Source organism: Hylaeus volcanicus, chromosome 3 (genome assembly GCF_026283585.1).
Source record: "Hylaeus volcanicus isolate JK05 chromosome 3, UHH_iyHylVolc1.0_haploid, whole genome shotgun sequence".
In the NCBI taxonomy this organism is placed as follows: domain Eukaryota; kingdom Metazoa; phylum Arthropoda; class Insecta; order Hymenoptera; family Colletidae; genus Hylaeus; species Hylaeus volcanicus.
Genome location: NC_071978.1, coordinates 26,956,469 through 26,980,549, shown reverse-complemented (window position 1 = coordinate 26,980,549; position 24,081 = coordinate 26,956,469). Strand labels below are relative to the sequence as shown.

The 24,081-nt window shown below is 46.9% G+C and overlaps 1 protein-coding gene across 7 annotated transcripts in view; it reads left to right on the top strand.

The window, feature by feature from the left end:
• The window catches only part of LOC128873116 (RNA-binding protein Musashi homolog Rbp6), a 760,808-nt gene that overhangs the window by 497,511 nt on the left and 239,216 nt on the right, over positions 1 to 24,081 (top strand). Inside the window, exon 1 of one of the 7 annotated variants that reach the window (XM_054116433.1) lies at positions 20,994 to 21,819. The exons of the other annotated variants lie outside the window; for them this stretch is intronic. The gene's annotated coding sequence lies outside the window, so the exon portion shown is untranslated. Of the gene's footprint in view, positions 1 to 20,993; positions 21,820 to 24,081 lie in introns of those variants that run through there. 7 annotated transcript variants of the gene reach the window in all.

The window sequence follows — 24,081 nt, the reverse complement described above, 5'->3', positions numbered from 1 at the left end:
TGTAAGACGATTTTCCCCTGAACAGTCGCTACGTTTGCAATAATTTGAGGGGGATAGGAGGCAATTAAAGACATCGCTCGAAGAGCTCGGAAACGGATGACTGGATGAAACGGCTCACAGACGTCGAGGCAGGTGGAAGTAGAAGATTCCGAGGACACATACATCGCGCAGTGTTATGGCAATCTAAGTTGGCATGTTTAGTCAGCTCGAATAAGGCGCGCCCGTAGCGAGTCTGATAGCTGGCTGAGTCAACATTCACGTGTTTGCCGTGGCATCGCTGCGAACCCATCCAGACGAAGCCCAGTTGGCGAACCGGGAGCGAGGAAGGGATGCCTCGTGCCTCGCACAATTTGGTGCAAGATATTGCTTTCGAATGCAACCTCTTTACCCTTTACCACCCCGGCTGTTACCGATGTTTATCCTACCTGCTTCATGATACCACGCGAGACCCTCTTACCTGTGTTTTGCATGGAACTGGCTGTGACTGCACGCGACCCTTTCACGAGTTTCTATAAACGTATGAAGACATTCTTGAAAAGTGGGATGTGATATGGTAGTGGAAATAGTATCCTAGGATTGGAGGAGGGGCTAAAGCATTATAAAGGACGGCAACCATCTACAAGAAAACTCTATACAGGAAGAAGGCTTGTCTTAACTCGAAGCGTTATCATAAATAACGTTCATGATTACAATTCTTTTTAAGAATTATAACCGACCAATGCTATCGAGGATTAAACCTACCAAGTCAACAATCTCGAATGGATTAGTTTTACATTGGTTTAAAATTCAAATAGGAAAAGTACAACTGTCGCGTATTCCTGTCGACTAGAGCCAAACCAGAGTCCCGGCTGACGGTACAACCGAAGGAATCACATGATGATTCCTGATTCCCTCTCGAAGATTGTAAGTAGGATTCTTCCCGGGCAGGGTCGGTGAAAAACGTAGAAGATATCGAAAAGTTACAATCCTGCAAGGTACTTTCGCAAAGCGGATTTCTCGATACGCGAGCCTCGAATAATTTCCCGGCGCTACAAGGATCGCGACGTCTCCCGCGAAATCAGAATTGTAAGTGAAGATGTTAAACAGTTGTCAAGTCCACCCCTTTGGATTTTCGGTCGATAGAGGTTCCCGGCGCAGTCTGACGAAAATTATACAGACCTGCGAGAAAAAGAGCGACGAAGACGGAAACGGGGAACTCTTGGCAAGAAACGAAGGGAGAAAAAGAGAGGGAGCGACCGAGAGAGACGTAAACAGACAGAGGAACAGACAGTCGCCCCCGTGAAATTGAATTACAATAAGCAAAGTAAAGTTGGATGATCCAACCATTGTGCCCTCCCGTTCGTTGCTACCTCACTGCCAGTTATCTCCTTTCTTCTTTCCGCGGTCTCTCCATGCTTCTGTCCTTCTTCGCGGAGTCCCTAGTTGAGGAAGAACTTCTCTCGAGTACCACGACAACCGACGGTATTCTTACGCCTTTGTTCCCCACGGGGCTGAATTAATTGCTGCGTTTTTGACATCCATTCATTGTCGGGTCCCGGCAGACGAGGTCGGGATGAGCGGATAAAGGGAAAAGTTACCGAACGCCTCTCGTCTTCGTCCTCGCTCACCCTCTCGCTTGGACTCACGGCTAGGTTCGCGCGCACCGCGGAATATTATTCCTCTGTCCGAAAGTCTACGCCCGAAAGTCGATGATACCCTCTCCGAAGAACCGAAACGATGTTTCCCTTTCGTCCTCGACTTGTGCTGACTGCCGAGGCTTGCAACGCGCCACGCTAAAAATTCAGTTTCAAGGGGATCGTCCTTAAGAGAAGACGTTCTTTAGAAATCTCTGCTCTGGAAACTTGAGAGAAGACGTTTTTTCGGACGTCTTCGCTCTGGTACCTTACGAGAAGACGTTCCTCCGAAATTTCTATTCGGGGATACCAAAAGAAGACGTTCTGTCGAAATTTCTATTCTGGTAGCTTAAAAGAAGACGTTCGTTAGGAACTACTACTCTAGAACCTCAAGGGACGACGTTCCTTTTAAATTTTTACTATGCGACCCTAAAAGATAGTGTTTCGTCGAAATTTCTATTCTGGAACCTTAAACGAAGACGTTCTTAAAACTTCGTTTTAAATTATCGCGTTACGCGCGAATATTCCAAGAAACCGCCCCGGGGGTGTTGTGTTTCGAGTCCTCTCACGATTTTTGTTTATTTTGGCCAACTGTGCGATCCGTGCCGCGCACAGGACTGATGCGTTCCACGTGACGCGTAAGTTGATGTCACGGGGGTCTGGCAAGTTCCTGATGAAGTCTGCCTGACGACAGATCGCGGTAAGTCGCTGGTGCAATCGTCATCCGCTGAGAAACTTCGCGAGGCTGGAACTTTCCACGGAGTCGGAGGAAATTGCCGAGCAGGACCAGCTTTTGTCCTTCCGGTGCATCCCTCGAACCCCGTCGTGCAGGAGTGCATAACCCCTTCCGGTCCCGACGACACCGCGCCGCAGAGAAACTATTGAATATGCATAAGTTATATTAAATTGGGCCACCGTGTGTACGGTGCCGCGCAGGGGGTGGAAAATACCGACCAATTACAAGCACTTGGATGGAGTTCGGCTTCCGCCTTCTGAAGCGGAAAGTTGGAACGACTATGCTCCGGGCACACGGTATTGTGGCTGTCTCGGGCATTCTCTACTTTTCGACTATTTTTCGATTACGGGAGAACAATAAGTATAGGCTCCCAGCTGTCTTAATTTTTGAATCGTGAGCTACTTCGTTAGGAAGGGGTCGTGGTTTCATTTTCTCTTTAATTATTCTACAGTTATTCTACATTCGTCGAAATGCTCGCTTACGCTATAAATCTGTACTCTTAGTATTAGATTCGGTTTACAGGTTTGTAATGGTTGGTATCTAAAATCGTTTGAGAGGCAAAACGTGGTTGAAACGGAGATGGTAAAGGAGATAGTCCATAAACTGGGGAAAGCTTTGCGAAATGTCCAGCTTTAAGGGCGATAATACTGGTAAAGTATTCTTGCGTCATTTAATCAGCAGTTCTACGCTATCTAGCACCCGCGTGATAACAGGCTAGGGTCACTTAGTATTTTCTTGTAGTGGAACTTAGCGCATCGAGATCTTTCGTACATCTGTATTAGTAGGTCGTTTTTTAACAAAAAGGAGTTTGTTGCAACGATAACCAAAACATCTATATGCTTTTCAGAGCGAAGATAGCGCAGTTAATCACTTGAGATTTAAAAGTCATTCCGTGGCCTTTGAAAACTTTAGTTTTCGTTGATACTCGTCAACGTTTCACGTGTGTTTTTTGAATATGGAGTCCATGAGTCTTGTCATTCTAAAAAGTTTTTTTGGATAGCATCAAGACTTCTGTGTTACTTTTTACTCCTGTTTTCTTTTTCATGTTATACTCTAAGGCCAGTGACAAATGTTTGTTTTACGTGGTACTGAAAAACTTCTACCTTTATTTAACTTTTTATTGCGTCCCTATAGGGTCTCATTAATCATTATAATAAAGGATTAGATGGATCATTCTTCACAAATAATGATATTCTTTATTTCCAAAGGAGAATTCCCGCCCTTTTAGCATTTTATCTTGCACGCATACTGTAGCAAAGAAAAATATACCTTGGGTTTTCGAATTCATAATTCTCGTGCTTCATCGTAGCCATTTTAAAATGATATGCATTCAGATCCACTTTGTAGAGCGAATGTATGAATGGTATAATTTCGCGCAATCTTACACGTCACGTTGAACCGTAAATATATGATATACGAGGGCAGATAAGAAACAACGTCAATCTTAATCAATCTGATGTGGCTCTCCTTTGACCTAGAAACACGCGACGTTTACCCGACAGCTTGTACTTTACAATGAAGCGAAGTTTATTACTATGTTACAAGACCAGATTTAAATAATCAATTGTTATTTCAGCGAGTTCGATTGAAATTTAAAATAAAATACATCAATGCAACACGTGTATATTTTCACCGTACCAAATATCACGATGTTCCAATAAATCACTCCAGAAATCGTGTATGGCAGACACAGGCTATCAGATATACATACACACATCCATATACACGTTTTCTAACCATTCCGCTCACGCTTTTGGGAGAAAGACATTCTAAAATATAACATGAGACGAAATACAACGTAAGCAAAATTACCATCATCAAGAATAATTAAATTCAATCAAAAGCATCGTCACAGTCGCATTTGAAACCTTATGAAGTCCCTCGCCATGTCCCAAACGAATAATTCGTTCCGCGGACGAGACACAGACCACGAAACAATGTTCCTGCCCTCCTTCGTTCGCGTTTATGTTTGATACAGGTATCGCGAATCGTATCCCTGGCTGCTTAATGTGTGAAAAGTCGTTTGACGTTTATTCGTTTACTTTACCCAGTTTGTCTGTTGAACGCAGCACCCCGCTTACTTGCTAACGAGCTTATCTTCCCCCTAACCCCGGCAACCAGTAGCTGGGATTCGAGCAGCAGGTTCTCCAGGTGTTCCCCGACCGCTTTTGACCGTTTCACGCTCGTTAACTTGGATAATAACATAATACGTCGCGGACATGTCCAGGGTGCAGAAATCTGTAGCTGCGTAATGCTTGTGCGCGCGCGCGCGCGCCGCGATACATTAGCGGCCTTTGATACCTTGTCCGCTAATGCAAAGCATTCGGGGCAAAATTAGCTTTCCTGTTCGGCGTTCTCTGTCGCTATTTCTCTCTTTTCTTTATTCCCGCGAGTGGTCGGCGGAAAAACCGAAGCTGCGCGTTGCGTCGGATGTCCACGGTGGACCGAATGAACAAGAGTCTGAGGGAACATGGTGGCAGTATTCTAATAGTTACACATCTTTCTTGTGTAATAGAAAATAATAGTAATAAAAATAGAATCCAATAAAATAGAATTCTACTTCTATCTATATCACCCTTTCAATCCTGTATAGACAATCCTGTAGCACAGAAAGCACTGGCCATTGTCGAACATCGTCACAAAAGCATTAAAGTCCCACGACTGGAGTCCAATTAATCTCTGGCTCTAGCAAGGCATGATGGCGCGAAGTTCCCAAAGGAATTCGGACATCGCGAGCTAGTTTCGTTCGCGTCGCACCGTGTCGGGATTAAGAGCGTATTGGCAGCGAATCAACTGGGCCAAATATCATCGTATCCGGCGCAGCGGTTTAATTATTTCTGCTTAGCGCGTGCGCAGACGGTGATAAGCGAGGGCCAGGTAGACCTAAACAGGCTGTTTTGCTACGGATCGCGCCGCACGGGGTCCGTTCCATCGATTTAATGAACGATATTGATTAATGGTGTCGCCGGTGCGAATAGGCCGCATCGCTACGTATAAATTAGCGAGGCGATTCTCGTTGCCAACGCGCGCATTAAGCAACGGCAGCTTGCTAACGCAAGCCTCTGCACCTGGTTTACGCGTTCTGGGCGCTAACTCGAGTTAAACGAGATGAATGTCGGTTCGCTAATAGTTGTTACGAATTGCCACTGGAGCCTGCTTAGCCCGCTTAGAGAGAGATTTAGTCGAGCAACTAAGGTGAGTTCGCCCGCCTAACGCTTCTCCGTACGCCCGAGCGTTTCTTCTCCGTCGCGCGCTTGCTCTCTTTTACGATCTCTCTCTCGCTCCGGGGGTGGGGCACTGTTTCGCCAAGATTAGAAGGCTCGCGGTCCGCCAGACGCGTCTTGCGGGATCAAAGTTTGACCACGGACAAACTTTCACGTGGCTTTAGCTCGAAGTCGTCGGCTTAAGCGTTTCGCGGACGTTCTTTCGTCATTCGCTGCTTCTGGAAAAAAAAGAAATATGCTCGTCGGATCTGTTGACGTGTACCTTGGAGGTCACGGGTCGTCCTACGTCCTCGACATGGCGCGTAATTCCCGTAGTTCTTATGAACAGATACGTGTACACAACACTTCTATTCCTTTCCAGTCAATGCAACTCGCAACTGAAACACTAACCACCGGTTTCCTTGGTCAATAAACGTCTCTTTAGGTGCAATTCGCCATTCAAATTGATCAATTGGTAATTGGGGTTGGTAGTGACAATAATGTCCAAACGCGAATGTTTCAACTAGTTTGAGTAGTGTGTAGGCCAGTATACCTTTCATGTCCCACCAGGTGCACTTTGCGCAACAAATGACATCGACAGTCATATCTCGGGTGTTTATAAACATTTTCTAACGCACGAGCATCCAAATTATTCTCAAAGTATAACGATAGAGATCATGCCATTCCCACGGGAGAAAATGTCAAACATTAGCCTGGCTTTGAAACTTTTAAACGCACGCATCCCCCGAAGTCGATAAGCTTTGTAACCCCCAATAATGCAATAGAATGATCGGTTCACTCGATTAATCGATAAAATGTGACGGACTCCGACCACCATATACGTTCTCCGTCTAATGAATCGATTAACCGTTGTTGTTCAGACCGAGGGCAATTTCCGTGAAATCCCATCCCCAGGAGGCGTTGCCTGACCGGAAGTCGATTCGTCCCGTTCCTCGGGATACTGAAATCTCAGTAGATTCGCTAAGTAGCAATATAGGATAAATTAGCTCTGTCAGGTCGGCGAGGTCGGCCCTGTTGTGTTGCCTTCGCCGTTTCTCTTTCTCCATCGTTCCTCATCCAAACAGCGGGCTCCCCTGAGACGTCGTGCTTGTCTCGCGATGCAACGTTGCCCCTGCCACCCCCTTCCGCTTCGCCGTCACGTTTCTCTTGATGTATACGTGCACCCAAACGAATGCGATACAAACAAATCCAGAGTACTCCTTAATTCGAAGCAAAATACTATTACCAGCGCTTTTCCGTCCCGTTCGTGCGCGGAATTCAAATAGGTAGAAAATTTTATTAGAACCGGCTCGTTGATAGCTCGTTATTTCTACTTATCACTTATCGCTTCGATTGTGGCTATAAGACAGTCGCAGTTACATAGGAGTTGCATTTTCGTTTTCATTCTCGATAGATACAAACTGTTGACAGCTGAATTTAATTTAATCGTTGAGTCGCCTCGCGAAGCAGACACGCGAAGAAGATTGCGTGAAAGGTTCGCCTTCACCTTCGCCAGTTCCGAGCATGCTTCCATGAACGCGAATAATGGGGCACGCATTAATATGTGTTTCCAAAACCGCGCGTCGGACGGCTACGGTGAGGTTAGACGAACAGTGAGCATTTCTTGAGCTCGAAGATGGAGTCCGGAGCTCATCAAGGTAATGCAGCTGGGATTATCCTGAAACCGAGTACGTTCCCAATAGTGAGGAGTCAGAGGGACTGGCGCAGGTCTCTGGAAAGGTAGAGCCACGGGCAGGTTATTAGTTGATCGTTTGATCGAAACCCCTCGGAGACCACTAGACACTTCTGACACATGCTGCGTCTGTGTCTGTCACTTTGTGCGACATATCCTCGATCCGGTCGACGTTGGCTTGTTTATTTAAATAATTCGCCAGAAATTCACTAGCGACTGATTCGTGCATTACATCGTATAACTTTATCGCTGAGCAAATCCAATATCTTCCAAGTAATTTGATACATTCAGGACTGCGAATAAGAAAATACAAACGTTGCATCGGTAAAAAATTAATTAATGCTTCGGTCTGTATTTGCTGATATTCATCGGAATAATGAAAACAAAAGTCTGCAAAAGTAATGCACCTTTTGAAATATGAGTGGGAGATGGAGAATTAAATTAACGAAGAAAGGATACAATAATCAATAGAGAACATTAAGAAAAAATGTACAGTTAAAGATTTCTTCTGCTCTTCATGCCAAAAATGGTGACTTCGTCAAATGTTGAGTCTTACAAAGTACGACATAGAGCATAATAAAAGACTCCTTTGTAATTCAATTTGTTTTACCAGAATCGTATTAATTCCTTCGAAATATTCTTTCATATCATGCAAACGTGATTCCCATATTATTTTAAGCACTTCGTTGAATCCCCTATTCGTTATGACAATTCATTATATAAATTGCATGTGTTTTGTATACCAGAGATCCTGTTGTATCGTTCTCAAAATATTTATTAATTATCGAAATGGACAATACCGGTCGAAGGCTGTAGAATTACGCGAACGAAGTCTGATCATTCATAAGGAATATTCGCGTAGCATCCAATGCGAAATCCGATGAAAATTTATACAGTTTGATACTGCTAAAAAGCGGATGGATTTCATCCCCCTTAAAAATGAAATTATCGCATTAATTCACGAGCGAATCTTATTCATGCACACGCTGCAAAATTCAAGAGGAAAATAGTTTTGTGCCCGTATTCGTAAGGATTTGCATAATTTCAAAGATAACGATAGACGGAAATATTTTTCAAGAATTTCTCGTTACCATCTTCGTTCGTGCATGGGCTTTGACGTTATTCACGAGAATTAATAAAACTTTTGTCTCTAAAATGTTTCCGAAGCTTTGAGAAGAGAGAACTTTAACCTCCCGATAAAGGAAGTATGCTCCTTTTAATTTTATCCGGCGAGCAAGTATGTTGTTTCGCTGGTAAAAAAAAAAGTATATCGGACTTCGTAGAAGTTATACCGTGCATTTTATTATTTTCCGTAGAGATATCGTCTCTTGATTACTCAGAATCTCACACACTGAAGAGCCAACGCGTTAAAAATTTATGCGAATTGCGCGAATATAATCGTAAATACAGGCTACGTACACCACCTAGTGATGGAAATTGGAACGGTATCTGGTATCGTGTTTTCGTGACGAAGAAACCGGGTGCAAAGTGACGAAATAATAGTGCAAAGGTCGCAGTGGCTGAACGACAGGTCGCCTCGCGGAATGGCTTTCCAGTCGAACACCGTCGGTTCGGTGGATCAGATTAACCAGACACGGGGCAAATTTATCTCCAAGCGTAACGACTACGTCCACGTCGTCTGGACGACGGGCGCGGATAAATACGTGCGTTTAGCGGATTGATTGGCTACAGCACACTTTGGCGAGCCTCGCTTCGGCCCGATGCACTTTTGCCATCCTCGCACCGAATATAGATGCGCTCTTGAGTCACGCGCGACGTGCGGATCGTTCCTCGCCATTCGTGGCAAGGTTAAAATTCGCTATGGCGCCACGCAAGATTCGGGGTCCTTGGCGAACCCACTATAAATTAATAACGTCATCGAAACTCTCTGGTACTCCCGGAGACTCCAACCTCCGCGTGTTATATTTAATTTAACGCGCTAGTTACGCAAATAGCATAATCTGTATACATTTATAAAAGGAAAAAGAATATAGAATTGTATATTTGTAGAGAATGTCTACGGAAATATTCAGCGAAGAAACGAATCGATGAGTCAGCAAAATTTAAGGCACAATTAACTAAAGCTTATTCGCGATTGTCATTATTTACTCCCGCCAAGTTTGTCGCGATTCTCGCACTACTATTCGCCACTTTAGAAGCTCTGTTTCGCAGGAAAATTCCAAAAGTGTTTCATTGAATCAGACAGTTATACAATTTTAAATGCAATTCGAGCGTCTTGCTGAGTTCATTACCGCAGTCAAGAGAGGCTTGGGACATCAAGAAAGATTCCATCTCGCGGTGTGTCCACGTAATAAGTTTGTAAAGCACGTTACTGGAGCAAACTGCGTTAAAATTGCAAATTCGCGTTCAGTGTTGGGGGGTTGCGCCACATTGACGGCCACAAAATAAAGGGTACCCTTACGAATTTTCTACAACAACACTGTATGCTGTACCCTAATGAATCTTTAAGGCCCAACGAAGCTAGTAATACTCTACAAAATAATTCTTCCATGTGCACCTTGTGTCAATGATCCATTAGGATCATTGCTTCAACAGACATTAGCTTTAGGCGTGTATGTTCCACAATATAAATATATAAACTGCCAATCTTTCTTCCATAAACAGCACATCCATCAACAAATTCAATTAAGATGTCTGTAATTATTCGTTACAGGTAAGAGTCAAGCGGCGTTCTTCCCCCGATAATCTAATCTGTGTCATCGATTCGGTGAGTCTTCCAAAGAAATTCTACATTGCTCCGAATGTCGCGCGTTTCGCTGGCAGGGGTGGCGAACTTTTAATTACAAGATCTCCTCGCGGGAAGAAGATCATGGTCGAGATTGCGTCGCGATGCGATCGCAGCCTCGCATAAAAATTGTCGAACCACGCAACAGATCTTTTGATATCGGTGACGAGAGTGACTCTCCTGGATCCTCTCCGATGGGGGTTGATACGAACTGCCAAATGTCACTGGGCCAGACATTTCTATATTTGAATTCGAGTTTCGCATGACGGCGCCTCGACGCGGAGAAACGGGAGGACCGACGTCTCTATCTATCGATCTAACTGCCGGCTGGGCCGCGTGACGTTCAGGCTGGAAATAATGTTTTGTGAGTCTCGTTGGGGTAGTTCGTCCGTTCTTCCCCCCTGGCACGTCCTGCTGGTGCATCGCCACCCCCTTCTCTGCGCGAATCTTCGCTGACGGTGGTCGCCGATAACCAGGGACGCCGTGACAAAAATACAGCGTCAGTCAAATCCTTAACCCCTTTCTTCGTCGAAGCATCCTTCCTTAGACTTCAGGTGGAAGATACAGATAGTTAAAAATCTCTCCTACTAGAGCTTCTATCGTACATCAACATTCGTATCACCGCGAGTAGACGCAGCTTTCACTGCAACGTCCTCGTGAATATCCCCCGTATGACATTTTCCGTTTCACGTCTACTCGCCGAGCACGCTGGAGCAGTCTGTCATTCCTGAAGTATCTTGTAGTCTATCGAGGAACGACGAGGGTGCTCCGTGCGTGGCTGGCGATAATTATAACACAGAAAATCGGCGGGCATCGCCGACCGGAATTCCCTCGCGCCGGCGTTAACGACTCGACCGCCTCGCTGAAATAGCGGCGCGCAGTTCACGACGATGCGGCCAACGTTTGGCGAGACACGAAATTCACGTCGAGGCCTTAAGCAGCAGCTAGCGTGGTAATATCCGAAACGGTAACTTCTGCACGTCGCAGGCGCGCATCCGAATCTACCGTCTACTACCAGCAGGAATATCCATTTCAAGACATTTAACCCGGGCCGACTGCCGCGACGAGGTGAGACGGGATGTACACAGCTTCTAAGATTACTAGGCAGTTTCATTACGCTTACGAAAAGACCCCCTCCCTCCTCCACCTCGCCGTTCTCCCTTCTGCTTCCTCCGTCTGTGTCCTGGTCTACCGTTCCCCCGGTATTCCTGGCCCCTTACTCTTCTGTTCTCTTTGTGTCGCGCAGAAAGGTTTTCGAGAGGTTCAGACCATAGCACGTCAAAACCGGAGACGAGAGCACCAGCGAGGAACTGAGACGAGACTTCCTCTTCCTCTCCTCTGAAGTTTTCTGGAAAGTATCGCGGCTAAGGGGCCGCGAAAATGTAACCGATACCACGGGTTAAATGGACTGGCCCACCCTGGGTCTGGTAGGGGCAACCATTCGGTTTGGAGTTTCTCTTTGGGGCTTGGAATTGGGTTTAGTATTGGGCTATGCGGTGAGAGTCGGTCCTAAGTGAGATTGATAGATGGTGGTCAAATTTTTGACAGCTCTAGAATTTGATTCTATTAATATACGGTCCAGTCTGTGTCTATTATAAGAATTCGTCTCGATTGAATAATAGATTTGATGTTTCCAAATAAATGTTTCATTATAAATACATACATGAATAAACATTCCAGATGTTCCTCTGCTTGTATTCATTCGAATTTAATACAAAATGAAATCATGACGTTGAATGTCAAATACCAGGAAGTTTTCATCCATCAATTATCATACACGTAGTGTCTAAACCTGGATAATGCTCGACAATAAATCATAGTGCATTAACGCCACGTCGACATTGCAAACTATTTCGTTCGTTTGTTATTAGACAAAAATAAAAATAACAAATATTCGTGGCTGAAAAATTGATAAACGCTAATGGACACGGAGTGTAACAACTATTTTTTCGGTGAAACCGTTATTATCTGTCTTGAAAGTGAGTTACAATAGCCATTACAAAGAAATCTGTTTCAAGATGACTTCAGAATCTTCGTTTCGAAATGGAATCGATTTCTGAAATTGGAAAGGAACGGAATCGTATTCTATGTGAACTTTCACACAAAAGTTTCTGGACTTTCGTAGCGAAGTACTTGGACTCTTCAACTTGAAGTTTCACACTCGTTACTTCAAACATCGATGACTGAACTTGAAACCCTCTTCTTCGTGCTTTGAACTTGTGCAATTAGCGTCGAACTTATCGCTGAAGTTTACAGACTTATGGTTGGTCTTCCTATTATGCCAATCTTTAACTACAAACAACACCAGGAATCATATTTTTCCTTTTCCTTCACGCGCGAAGTACGTCACACGCTCGTACAAATTTAATTAAATGGACGTACTACTCGTAAAACTTTTGAAATTGTTCGCAAACGCGGCGAGTAGGCAACGCGTTCGATTCGACTGAAAAATTTCGTAACACGCAATTCCAACCGTTCCCAGCTAGTCTGCAGTTAATTATCGACACGTGAATGTTATACACACGAGAATTCCTAGCGCGTTTTCAAACGGTACGATCTTTTAATTACGTTTCGCTAATTACTTTCGCGAATCGCGTAATCCCTGTTGATTAACGAGAAACGCGTATCGATTATCGTTCAAATAAAAGACAGCTCGATACAGTGCGATTTTGAAGAAACCGAGTACGTGCTCTCTTCATAATTGACACTCAGGGCGCCCCACGATCGATGATTCGAGGAGTAATATATTTATATATTTACTCGAGGCGTTAATTTTTAAAAAATTGTTTGTAAATATGTTTGGAGCGCATCATGATTTAAAATTTAATTTAACGACTAATTATTTCTCCTAACAATACTTCGCGCAAAAATAATTTAGCAAAAATCCCGGAGAACGATAAACTAGTTCCAGCCGATGGTGAACGATGACCTCGTTTCTATATCTTAATTACCGTGCTATAGAGGAAAACTCACCGACATTCTTCGGTGCTTGTTTTTAAGGTACATGATTCCGATCACGAGTAAGGGACTAACGAGACGTACCGCGAAGGAGCAGAGTAACATAATCTATCGCCGCAGCTACGTCATTTGTACTCGGTCTGAGACGAGGAACCCTGAGTGTACACGCAGGTGTGTCTCTGGTAGCGTTCCTCGTTCTGCGAAACTCCGTAATGACTGCTGCTCATTTAGATTGGTTTACACGTAATGCGCTTGTGGACGTAATGGCGCGCGCTCGATTAATACGCACCGCTGTATGTTACTCGGGGGAGCTACGAGAGCGCCTTCCCCGTCGAGATTTACCCGACGACACGATTTTCTGGACGTTTATGAATGAACTCCAGCCACTCGTAATTTTGTTTCCTCGATTTATCAAGGGCATCGCGGTACCCCCGTAAATACCACTCTCTCCGGGTGCTTTTTCATTCAGCTTTTCAGTCCTGGTACTTTAACTTCCCACTCGTTTCACTGATACCGTTTGCGCGATGGCGGCTATTTTTCGTAGTCAATTACGCTTTTTGATTTATTTATCACAAAACTTCCACGTCGAAAATTGTTTCACCCGCGTTTCGTCGTCGGCTTATGGAAAATTTCGATGTCTGGCTGTTCGATTAACCTCGAGCGCGTCGATTTTGTAATCCACCGCGAAATTCTTGTTCGTTGTTCCCAAGCGAAAATAATTCCCCGTCGTCGAGAATCCAAGTGGTTTTCTGTACAAACCGAGGACAGACATTTGGCGGGGGTTTGGTGCGTAGTTTTGCTGGCGAATTAAAACCGACAAAGAAACGAGCCGAAGGGTGGCGGGCCGTTTTTGAACGCTACGTAAACGACAAAATACGCAAATAAGGATCGACGGCAGTCGTCGGGTTCTCTTTATTTGCAGAACACCGAAGGAGCCATTAAGCCGTGAGTATTCAAATCAACAGACGGAAAAGAACGACGCGTTTCCTTGAGGCACGGCGTCGCGGCAAAGGAAGGTAACCCTCTTATTAATACATTAATCACGTCGCAAAGATTCAACGGGTGGCTGGAAGGAAAAACAAGGGCCCGAGGTAAAAACGAGTCGCGGAAGAGGTTCAAGAAATCCACCGAACCCGGTCCATTCTTCCAGGGATAGTTTTTTAAGGGTGCAAGCCAGCGAAGAAAGGCGCCGACTGGCACCGTATTGTTTCTCACGCAACTTTTCACAGATTTCACTCAGTTCGCGGAGCAAGAGCTGGCTACGGTTTCTGGAGAGGCCCTTTCTTCGATAAAAATTCATTTCCTTCCTTTGATTTACTTCAAGCACCGAGCCAACTCTCTCTCCTACTTCTTTTCGCCGCCCCCTTTGCTTCCTTCTTCTTTCCTCTATCCTCGCGGATCGGAGAAACTCTTGGGACACGCTGGCCAGATATAAATTCCTTAGCGCTCGGCTGAAGCGCGACGAAATCCTCGCGAAAGCGATTCCCGTGACAAATTCCGCCGCGTTCCGTTTACCTACCACGGTAAATGGCTTCATCGACTTAATGAATTCTTCCTTGGGAAGGATACGCCGACGGTTACTTTTTCGGAACCGTTTCGGAGCTCTCGGAGGAGAATGGCGCGGGATAGAGTTGCCTAACGAGTATCGGATTATCCGAATTGCGTCTCTTCAGCTCCTTTGTTTTTACTGAATACGAGCACCGTATAACGGTGTTACGACTGGCTTTGTCCGACTAGGCAGACCTATTCTACTTGCCAGCATACAGCGGTTCGCTCTCGCATAAACTTCCAAAATTTCTTCATGGTTGCAACATATTCAGTCCTAGAGATCCAAAACAACATATTTGTTGCACTTCTGCCTAAGTTATTTCTCATAATTACTTGTACTCGTTACGGATCTTTCATTTCTCCTATATTGCTACGCAGTAGTACAATTAGCTTTGTCTAACTGCACAGTCCTATTCTACTTGCCAGCATCAATCTTCCACATGAATCGTACGAAATTCCTTACGTATACGTTCAATCATAACCACCTGAAACGATACATCCGTCGTACTCATTTGCAAACATCGCGAACGTTTCCACGGTACCCTAAGAATTAGGTAACCGCGACAACGTTTCGAGGCGAACATCTCCAGCTTATTTCCATCTCTCAAATGCCAGCAAATAAAAGCCAAGCGGCCTCCCGTCGCGAAATAAACGCGGATCCCGATGTTCCCGTCGAAGCACAATGTACCGCAAAGCGTGCAAAGCTTCTTCGAGGAACAGTCGAGGATCTCGAGAGCCGTCTATGGCGCGGTAGCTCGTTCTCGTGCGCCGTATTAATTACGAGGCAACGGCTCGCGTGATTCGAACTATTTGCCCATCCCCTCCCTGAGCTCCCCCGTTGGTTTTCTTAGCCCCAGGTCTCCATTTTCTCTCTGCAACCTCGGCGGAGCCTTCGAACGAACCGCGAACAACAAGTCCGAAGCGAACGACAGCTGGAGAATGGAGGACGAGACGCTTCTATGGCCAAAGAAGAGGCGCTCGGGCTTCCACGAATAGGTCGTAGCGTCTAATATCTTAGAAAAGTTTCGAGCTGCTCGTTACTCGCGGCTGGGGTAATGATGGGGCAACCTACTTGGTTTATTCGAGTGAGCGTGTTGTTTTTAACGGAAATATCATTGGTACTGTGATAATGACGATGATGATAATTGCTATGGAAAGACACACACGCAGTCGTGAACAAATAATGTAGGTTAGACTTGTATTTTACACGTCACAGTTAGCCTTTTTAAAATACTACACACAAATAAAAAAAATTGACTACTACGACTGTTAACTATACAATCCTGTGAAGTACATCATAGAATTCTATAGAAACTATCTCGTTACCAATCAGACCTGCCAGCCAGCTTCTCATCTCCGGTACGTTCCTCTCGATCCAAGATTCTTCTTTCCCCATGAGATACGTGACACTTGGAAGTACATACACACCGACACTGAAAAGTCTCGCAACAATTGCTACCTGTCACGCAAGCACGAGAAAAATGACGCAACCGATGAGGTTGGTCGGGGACGCCGACAGGACCAAAGGAGACAGACTCCAGTTTCCACGAATACGTCGAAGCGTCTTGCATCTAATATCTTAGAAAAGTTTCGAGCTGCTCGTTCCTTAAAGAAGAGGAAGAGGGAGCACCGGGACGGGGAGGAAGGGATCAGAAAGAGAAACGTTCGGGTGCATGCACACGCGCACACCGGTCGCGGCCAGACACCGAGAAAACGAGGCGGAATGGAGCATAGGGTACGCCGAAGGGCGGTTTCGCGGTAGGTAGAGGGAAAACGGAGGAAAGAGGTGAGTCGACCTGGATGAGCCGTATCTTGGGGGATAAGTATCGAACCTGAAAATCGCGACCAAAAACCCGACTGGCGCAGCAACGTCATGCGGAAAACGACGAACTGGGTCGATGTCGAAGAGTTTCGCTGCAGTCGGGTGGTCCAATCGAGTATCCATCCTCTCTTCCTTCCCGTCGTGCCCTTTCTTCCTTCGACGGGCCAAACCGTGGCACTCCGTCCTCGTTCCATCTCGTATGCGAAAAGAGAGCAGCAGAGCTGCGAGGAGGAGGAGGAGGCGGAGGGGAGAAGGGGATTTGAAACTCCGGGAGCGACTGTTTTCCTCATCGTCGACGAAAACATGCTGCCCTTGTACTGTCGTCGAGACAAATACCGAGTGCACGGCCCGCTCGGAGCCAGATAGAAAGACGCGGTCTGGGGTCACGGGATCCGGGAAGGGTGAGGAGATGCAGAAAGTTTTTCACTGTTCTTTTCGTTTATAATTTATGTTTCCCCGAGCACGGCTGAGACATTGTTATCGATTCCGTTATGTAACGGGCCAGCGTCGGTTTCCCGCGACGCTCTGGAACGCACTTGGCTATTTAAACGCCGGCTTTTGTTCGATCCGCGGAGTCGCGGCTCAAAGAGAGCAGCTCGATCAAAGGAGTCCCGGAAATACTATTCGCTCGCTATTAACCCAACTCGCCCGTGGAATTAGTAATTTATCGCGAACGGGATAAGTTCTCGTCGTACACGTGGACTGTGTCTGCTCGAACGTAGATCCTGCGCTGGAATAGTTTTAAAAATGAAAAATTGATTGGTACGACTGTTCGCTGTGTAATCCTCTAGAGTACTCCATATAATTCTATACAAACGATCTTGTTACCAATCAGGCCTGCAATTTACAAACGTCACGAACACGGTCTATTTACACCATACACACCTGACACGACGCTCAAATATTCTACACACAACACAGCGTACCGATAGAAAGGAAAACGTGTTAGCTGCTCGCGCGGTAAACCGCTGGTTCGTCGTTACTCATTTGTCGTAATGGAGAGTCCCCAATTAGGGTTGCGCAGTTTAGCTTATCATTTTACGCTGTCCAATACAATTCCAGCAGGGCGAATCTCGCGTTGCCGTCGTATGAACCGTGTGTTGACGTGTCTGCGATGCTTCCGTGGCTCGTGTCGTCCGATTGAGACCCTGGAGGAAAGGGCGGGACCCCCTACCACCCTCCCTACTCCGTGATAACTGAGTTACGTTCCAATATCATGATTACACGTCATACTTGGCAGTTGACGCTCCCCAGAGTAATGATCATTGTGAAACGGTTGAGGCGGTCACGGGATCACGTCGAGCCGTTTAAATTCTTGGCCGGAGAGGGAATATACCCTGACGGTTCTGTTCGCTAATCTTCACGGTCGTTGGAAACATATTGCCCCACGTTCCTGCTTTAATCTTGTGACGTAAAACGGTTCGTGAAAGAATTCCATGTTTTTAGTTGCCCGCTCCCGCTCACCGGGAACTTTACTCGTTCCCTGCACTTGGGACTGCAATAATTTAAAAAACACTTACGTGGAGTTTCATCATCATTCTTGGTTATTACGCACCGGACCGTTCCCCTGCCCCTCGGCGAAATACTTCCCAGGGAAGGAACGCTCGGCGTGCTCTCGGCACTAAATACGTTATTTAGACGTGTCGTTAGTACGCGAAGCGCCTCTTCGTTAATATATTTCAGTTCTCTTCAATTAAACCGAGGTAACAGTTCGAAATTAATGAACTGTAGATTCGCTAGAAAATAATTCGATGCGGTATCGTACATTGTTTTTCGAAATTCCCTTTATAATATAAATTCAAATAAATATCGTTTATGCCACTGGTGGAGTTAAACGCTTTGAGCAGCGAACGGTTCAAATATCTAAGAAATCCAGTAATTAACTTTGTTTGAAGAAAAATCCCCCTTCCAAAAATATTTTCGATTCGCCGAACAAATTGCAAGGTAGCGAAACGTGGAAACTAGTTCAGCTTACGCAACCGTGGCCTATAAATCGTGACACCATGTATAGTACAGAGCTTCGAGATAATTATTACAGCCGGTGACAGTTGTTGAAGCCTGAGATCGCGCAATTACAAGGTCTCGGGGTTCTCCAATTGCTTTTCACTCCGTGAAAGACTCAACGTTGCTTCCTACAGTTCGTGGATGCGCCTTTCGCGCGACAGAAGGAACCACGCGCTGGTGCGGCTTTCCCGCCAAGTTCATTCAGCGTCTTGCGTTGGATGTAAGCCAAATGCTGAATACACCAGTGCCTTCTGCACCCCTTCCCTCCACCCTCGCCGCCACCCACTTTCCCGTCCGTAACCGTTATCCCGGAACGGCGAGTTGATGTTGCTGTTGTTGCTAACACCGCCCCGCGTCGCTTCGTTATAGAACAAGCAACACGGGGCGGCTAATAAGGTCGGGTCACGACCCTATTCCGCAATATTTCGCGACCAATTGCGCGCGACGTTGCTGGGAATAAGTGTGACAGCCAAATCCTACCGGAGTTATTGGTCGCATTATTCCCTCTGAATTTCTCCATCGCGAACGCCCCGACTACTGGACAAAGACGACACACCGACCATTTGGGAAAAAATTCTGCCGTTGGGCGATGATACGATACGAAAAGCGAGTCTCGCGGGTTGAAAGTCAGCCCTGCAACAAGTTATCAGTTACTCGCGAATCGTCTGAAAAAGAATTTCACCGTTTTACGAATAAATTCGCATTTATATGGCATGCACAAGAAGAAATAATATAATAACGTGAAAAGATGTACGATACTAGATATGTCGAGATACGTGGAGCTACTGGAATATTAAGCAATTTAGACTTTAATAATAAAACATAAATGCCAACAAATTTGGTCATGTCAACACTGAAGGGAAAACGCTAAGTAATAAGGCAAATAGTGTAGAGTACTCGCAAGTGGGTCAATTTAAACACGCCTAGCCACTTTATCCTGAAATTTGTTTATTCTTATTAGAATTTTCCATTGATTTCAAAGACACTTCGCAAACGGGTGTTGCTTATTTCAATTAAACGTGTGCTCAAGAGACTCCATGAAAACAAACTATCGACTCTCAATTCGACGAATATTCCACGAGTAATCGTCTATTTAAGTCTAGGAACTGAGTAAAGCGAAAAGCAACATGAAATTGCGCTGTTCCGATTTCCTCGAAGGTTGTTTTCCCGAATCTTCGCCGCGTGCCGCGGGAACGAAGCCGGGAGCGGGCGTGCGGGTGTGCGTAGCGTTCATAGTATTGGCAGCGGGCCAAGTCACGTTGCGGCTCAATGAAATCTTTCTAGGTTAGGTTAGCCCCTTCCTTCCGCGTTAAGCGTAGGATACGTTTACACCGACTTACTGGACGCGCAGACAAGAGAGAGAGAGAGGAAGCTGGCCCCTGGCCAGGGAGGGAGCTCGCCGAAGTGGCTGGCTTTAGGATCCGACGGAAGTAGTAGTGGCCAATATTGGTCAGACCGGAGGCTTCTTAAGCGCGAACTCGCGCTACTCCGGGTCGGTGCTCAGACTCTACTCCTCGCTGGCAGCTGTCAATACGATATCAAATCAAGAAAAAGGTCCCATATCCGTCTCGTCTCGATGTCCCGAGATTCACGGCGAGCCGTGATAAACAGCATGCATCCCGTACATAGGGAACGAATGGGGCGATTTCTCTCCAAGTTTCTGAAAATTGGATTTTTCAAGATCTCATCACATTGAAAATGAAAAACTAACCAAATTCACTTTATTTAAACGCAGGCACAAGGAGCTTAACACTATAGACGAGTAAAATGAAAATTATCAGCATTTATAAATTTCGGTGCAAAATGAAGTACTTGTTACTTTGAAAAACGAAACCACGAAATTCCATCGAGGTTGGCAGATGCTCGTATTAAAAAGAAAAATAGAATGCTCAGAACTGAAATGGTTGAACCATCCTTTTGTATGCTACAATCACTCGTATCGTTCGTTCCGTACAAATCACCACACGTCGACGTGCCATCGTACGGCTCGCCCCGACGACGCCTCCAGGATCCGGTGCGAAGAAACACTTCATTCAATATCGCGTCGTGCCAGGAATTTAGCTCGCGGACGCGTAACAAGTAGTCATGCACCGTTTCGGGCATCGGTACAGCGCGACTCGCGAGCACAATCCGTCGCCCCTGGCTCCCCTCGGCCGTTTCTTCCCTCCCGCGTCGCGCGTTACCATCCCGCCGTCAAGCGAGCGTGGCGTGGCGAGGAGGAGCAGTCAGGCAGTCAGGCTCTCCGCTGGCATTAAGTATTCCCGTTGGGTCGGCGTGGCGAGGAGGAGCACGGAGTGGCGTGGCGTGCGTCGCGTCGGTCGATGCTGGGGTGCCTACGCGAGGGATGGAAGCAAAACGAGCGAGGGGAGGGTTTCCCCCCTCTCCCGGCGGTTCGTCGCTCCGTCTCTCTCGGTTGGCGCGTCCATCTTTGTCGAGCTTGCGAGCTTTTTCCTAGAAATGCTAGAGATTCGAGAGGCGCTATCCCCCTCGAGCGACGCCAGCGCCCCGGGGGCGCCTGCGCGTCACGGAGGGGTAGCGAATTTCCCGATAGTGGCAAAACGATGGACGAGGGGAAAGGGGCCCCTCTCTCGCCCCTTCCCCCGTGCCAACCCCCACCCCACCATCGCGAGCCGCGCGGCTCCACTGCCCGGGCCTCCACGGTCGCCCCATTCCGTTCTCGGCATCACAGCGTACAGCATTGAACTCGACGCACCACGACAAGGAGCGCGACAGCGACCACCTGCCTCTACTGTGCTTCTACGGATTACCCGTCTGTCTCTCTCCCTCCCGTCTCGCACGACCATTCGATCGCCGCGCGCTCCCGCGAGAAGAGGACAGAACGAAGACAGTACCAGGATAGTACCCGTCACCAGCGGCTTGTCAGACACGTTCCTCTCCGTCGAGACATACACGGCAGAGCAACCGGGGATCACGCGCGGCCCACGTCTCGAGTAAATCACGGAAACGGTTCATCGCGGTGTGTCACATTCGTTTCACGCGTGTTACGCTCCAGAGATCGCTCCAGTTTCAGTGCTACCGCGGTCCGGTGACCACGATTACGCGACCAGTGTGTACCGCGCGCGAATGCAAGCCGTTTCGTCGACACGGGTCACCAGGATCACGGTCTAGCGGACCGACTAAGTGCATACAACGGTGACATCGTTCGTCGTTGTTGACATCGATAGTTGGTGAACGACGAAACGTCCACAGCCGTCGTGAAGCTATTCGCGACGTCCAACGTCCCTTGGGGGTTGCCGCCGAGTGGTTAAGGGAGGATATACGCGCGTGTGACACCGTTGAACGTTGTCTCTTGCGCGACAAGAGGCACCGTCGGTCTCACCTCCGATCGTCGACTTCTCCGCTGACGGAGAAAAGCCATAGCACGGCACTCGGTACTCGCGGCAGTACTGAGTGACCTGCAGCACCCAGCAGTCATCGAAAAGTGTACACGACGGCGGTCACCACGTACATCACGCCGTTCATCACCTCTGAGAAGGTACAGTGATCCATTCTCAGATCTTTGCTAAGTAATCGCATCCCCACAGGATCCTGGCCATCCTCGGATGAAATTGTGCGTCTTGGTGAACGTGTGGGTGTATCGACGTTCGTACGATTGCAATTTCTCGTGTGGGTGAAGCATGTGTGTGGGTGGAGCTCCATCCTGGACGTCATCCGTCGGACGGAGACCGACTAACCCCGGTTCGCTGGATCGTTCGTCTCTGTTTCCCCTGCGTTCTCTATCTCTTTCTTTCTTCATCCCCTTTCCCTTATCTTTCGCGTCGTTTATTTTCACGGACAATGTGCAGTGAGCGAAAAGTTTCGCGCAGATGACGTTCGGACGAAGCTTCAGCTCCCCCAAGTTTCTGTCGAAAGTTCCGAAATCTTTCTTCTCTGACGGGACGAACCTCCCGGTGGCCTGTCATCGTCGTTCGATTCCTACGGCACCTCGCTGCGCGACGTCGATTCCTTTCACGCTAGTTTTCTGACCAAGTTTCCTCGCTGACGTAAGAGCAAACAGTGAACGCGGATCGACGCCTCGCGGGCGGGACGGACTTCCGTTCTCCCGTACCCTCGCGTCGAAACGCGGGATAAAACCTCCGTCGGTGCTCCTTTCATAGGATTTCCGAGGTCTCGGAGAGTCGCAGCCGGCGTTGGTACGTCAAATCGGATGAAGGAATTATTAATGGACTTAATAAGTTGAGTGGTCCAGCGGACGATGGAGGGTGGAGTACTATTTCCTTTTCAACGGGACGAGCGCACTCTAGTTCCTTATTACGTTCCCCGCCCCAGCCAAGCAAACTTATTATCTTAAGTCCTTCGGCTCTCCGAGCGAAACGATAACGAGATCGTTACTTTCGAAGTTCCCGCCGCCGCTAGATAATTATTATTTTCCCCTTTCATCGGGTCAGTCGAGCGGATCCGAGTGTAGTTTTAAGACTTCTTCCAGGCAAGTTGCTCCAAACGATCTCTCGCGCGAATCCTTCGCGGCGCTTTATTTTTCCAGATGAAGGGGGCGTCTGTTCACTTTGTATCGCGATTTTAAATACGTTAACCTAGTTCCTTTGTCGCTCGTTTCTTCGTCCTATCCGATCTCGAACGGACAGGTCTTCATCCCTCTGTCGGGCGAGCCCGAGAACTCATTCCTCGAGTCGATTCCAATTTATTTTCCCGGCGAAGATCGCTCCTCGCTCGTAGCACGCAATCCCGTTGACGAGATTTTTAAATAATCCCTCTGACGGTGGATCCACCGACGGAGAATGCGACGGCTCTGTACCGTAGAATATATTAACTCTTTACGGACGATGACTGGATACACCGGACAACATACTTTCGCAATCTTGAACGAGTATCGGGAAATTTTCGGCGAGAAGCTGTTACCGCGAATCGATGAATTGATTTCGTTAATCGTGTATATGAACGAAGAGAAAATTAAGTGGACGGGTGATAGGAATGTTCATTATCTGAATTGAATCGTTTTTTATGTGGACTGAAATTGTATTTATTATAATCGATTAATGGACAATTTGCTCGAATTCGTTTAGCAGCGATGACAGGATCCTCTCGACTGAAGCTGATTGATGGTCGAAGCAGAAAGGAAGAGATACTACGTGGGTGGTGTGGGCTTTTTGTTTACTGAATATAAAAAGTGCAGATTGTTTGCGTTCTAAATACAAATTTTCTCCGCCTCTGCAGCTCTAGTACCACTTGAGATTCCTAAGAAAATATTGATTTCGATTTCACCTACCGATAAACCACCACGAGCTCGTGGACGCGTCGATAGCTGTCGTTGCACGATCTAGATTTAGGTCGCTACCGATTTTTCCTATTCCGCTCTATTACATCGCGAGAATCGCGAAGTCAGGAGTATCTGCTTCGACGATTCCACGGTCGAGATATCTTTTTGAAAGTTTCTCAGCGTTTGTGCACGGAAGCCACGACAAGGTCGCGGGTTTTCATCAAATCCCCAATCCTAACGCGACGAAGTTCGTTTCAATTCGCGAGTTTCGTATCTACGGCTTGGATACGCGCAGTTTCGAAACGGAGACGTCGACATATTTCTCCGTATATCACGGTAAGAGCCAAAGTCGGTCGTACATCATGCGAAGGCAGAAACAGAGACGTCTGGCTACCGCGTGCGAAAGCTAGAATTTACGAGTGCCCGGGCGAAAATCTTCTCTCCGGTGCTCGGGGTGATAACACTCACCCCTGGACTTGTTTTGCTCCCGGTTTTTATTAGCGACGCGAGTGGAAACACGTC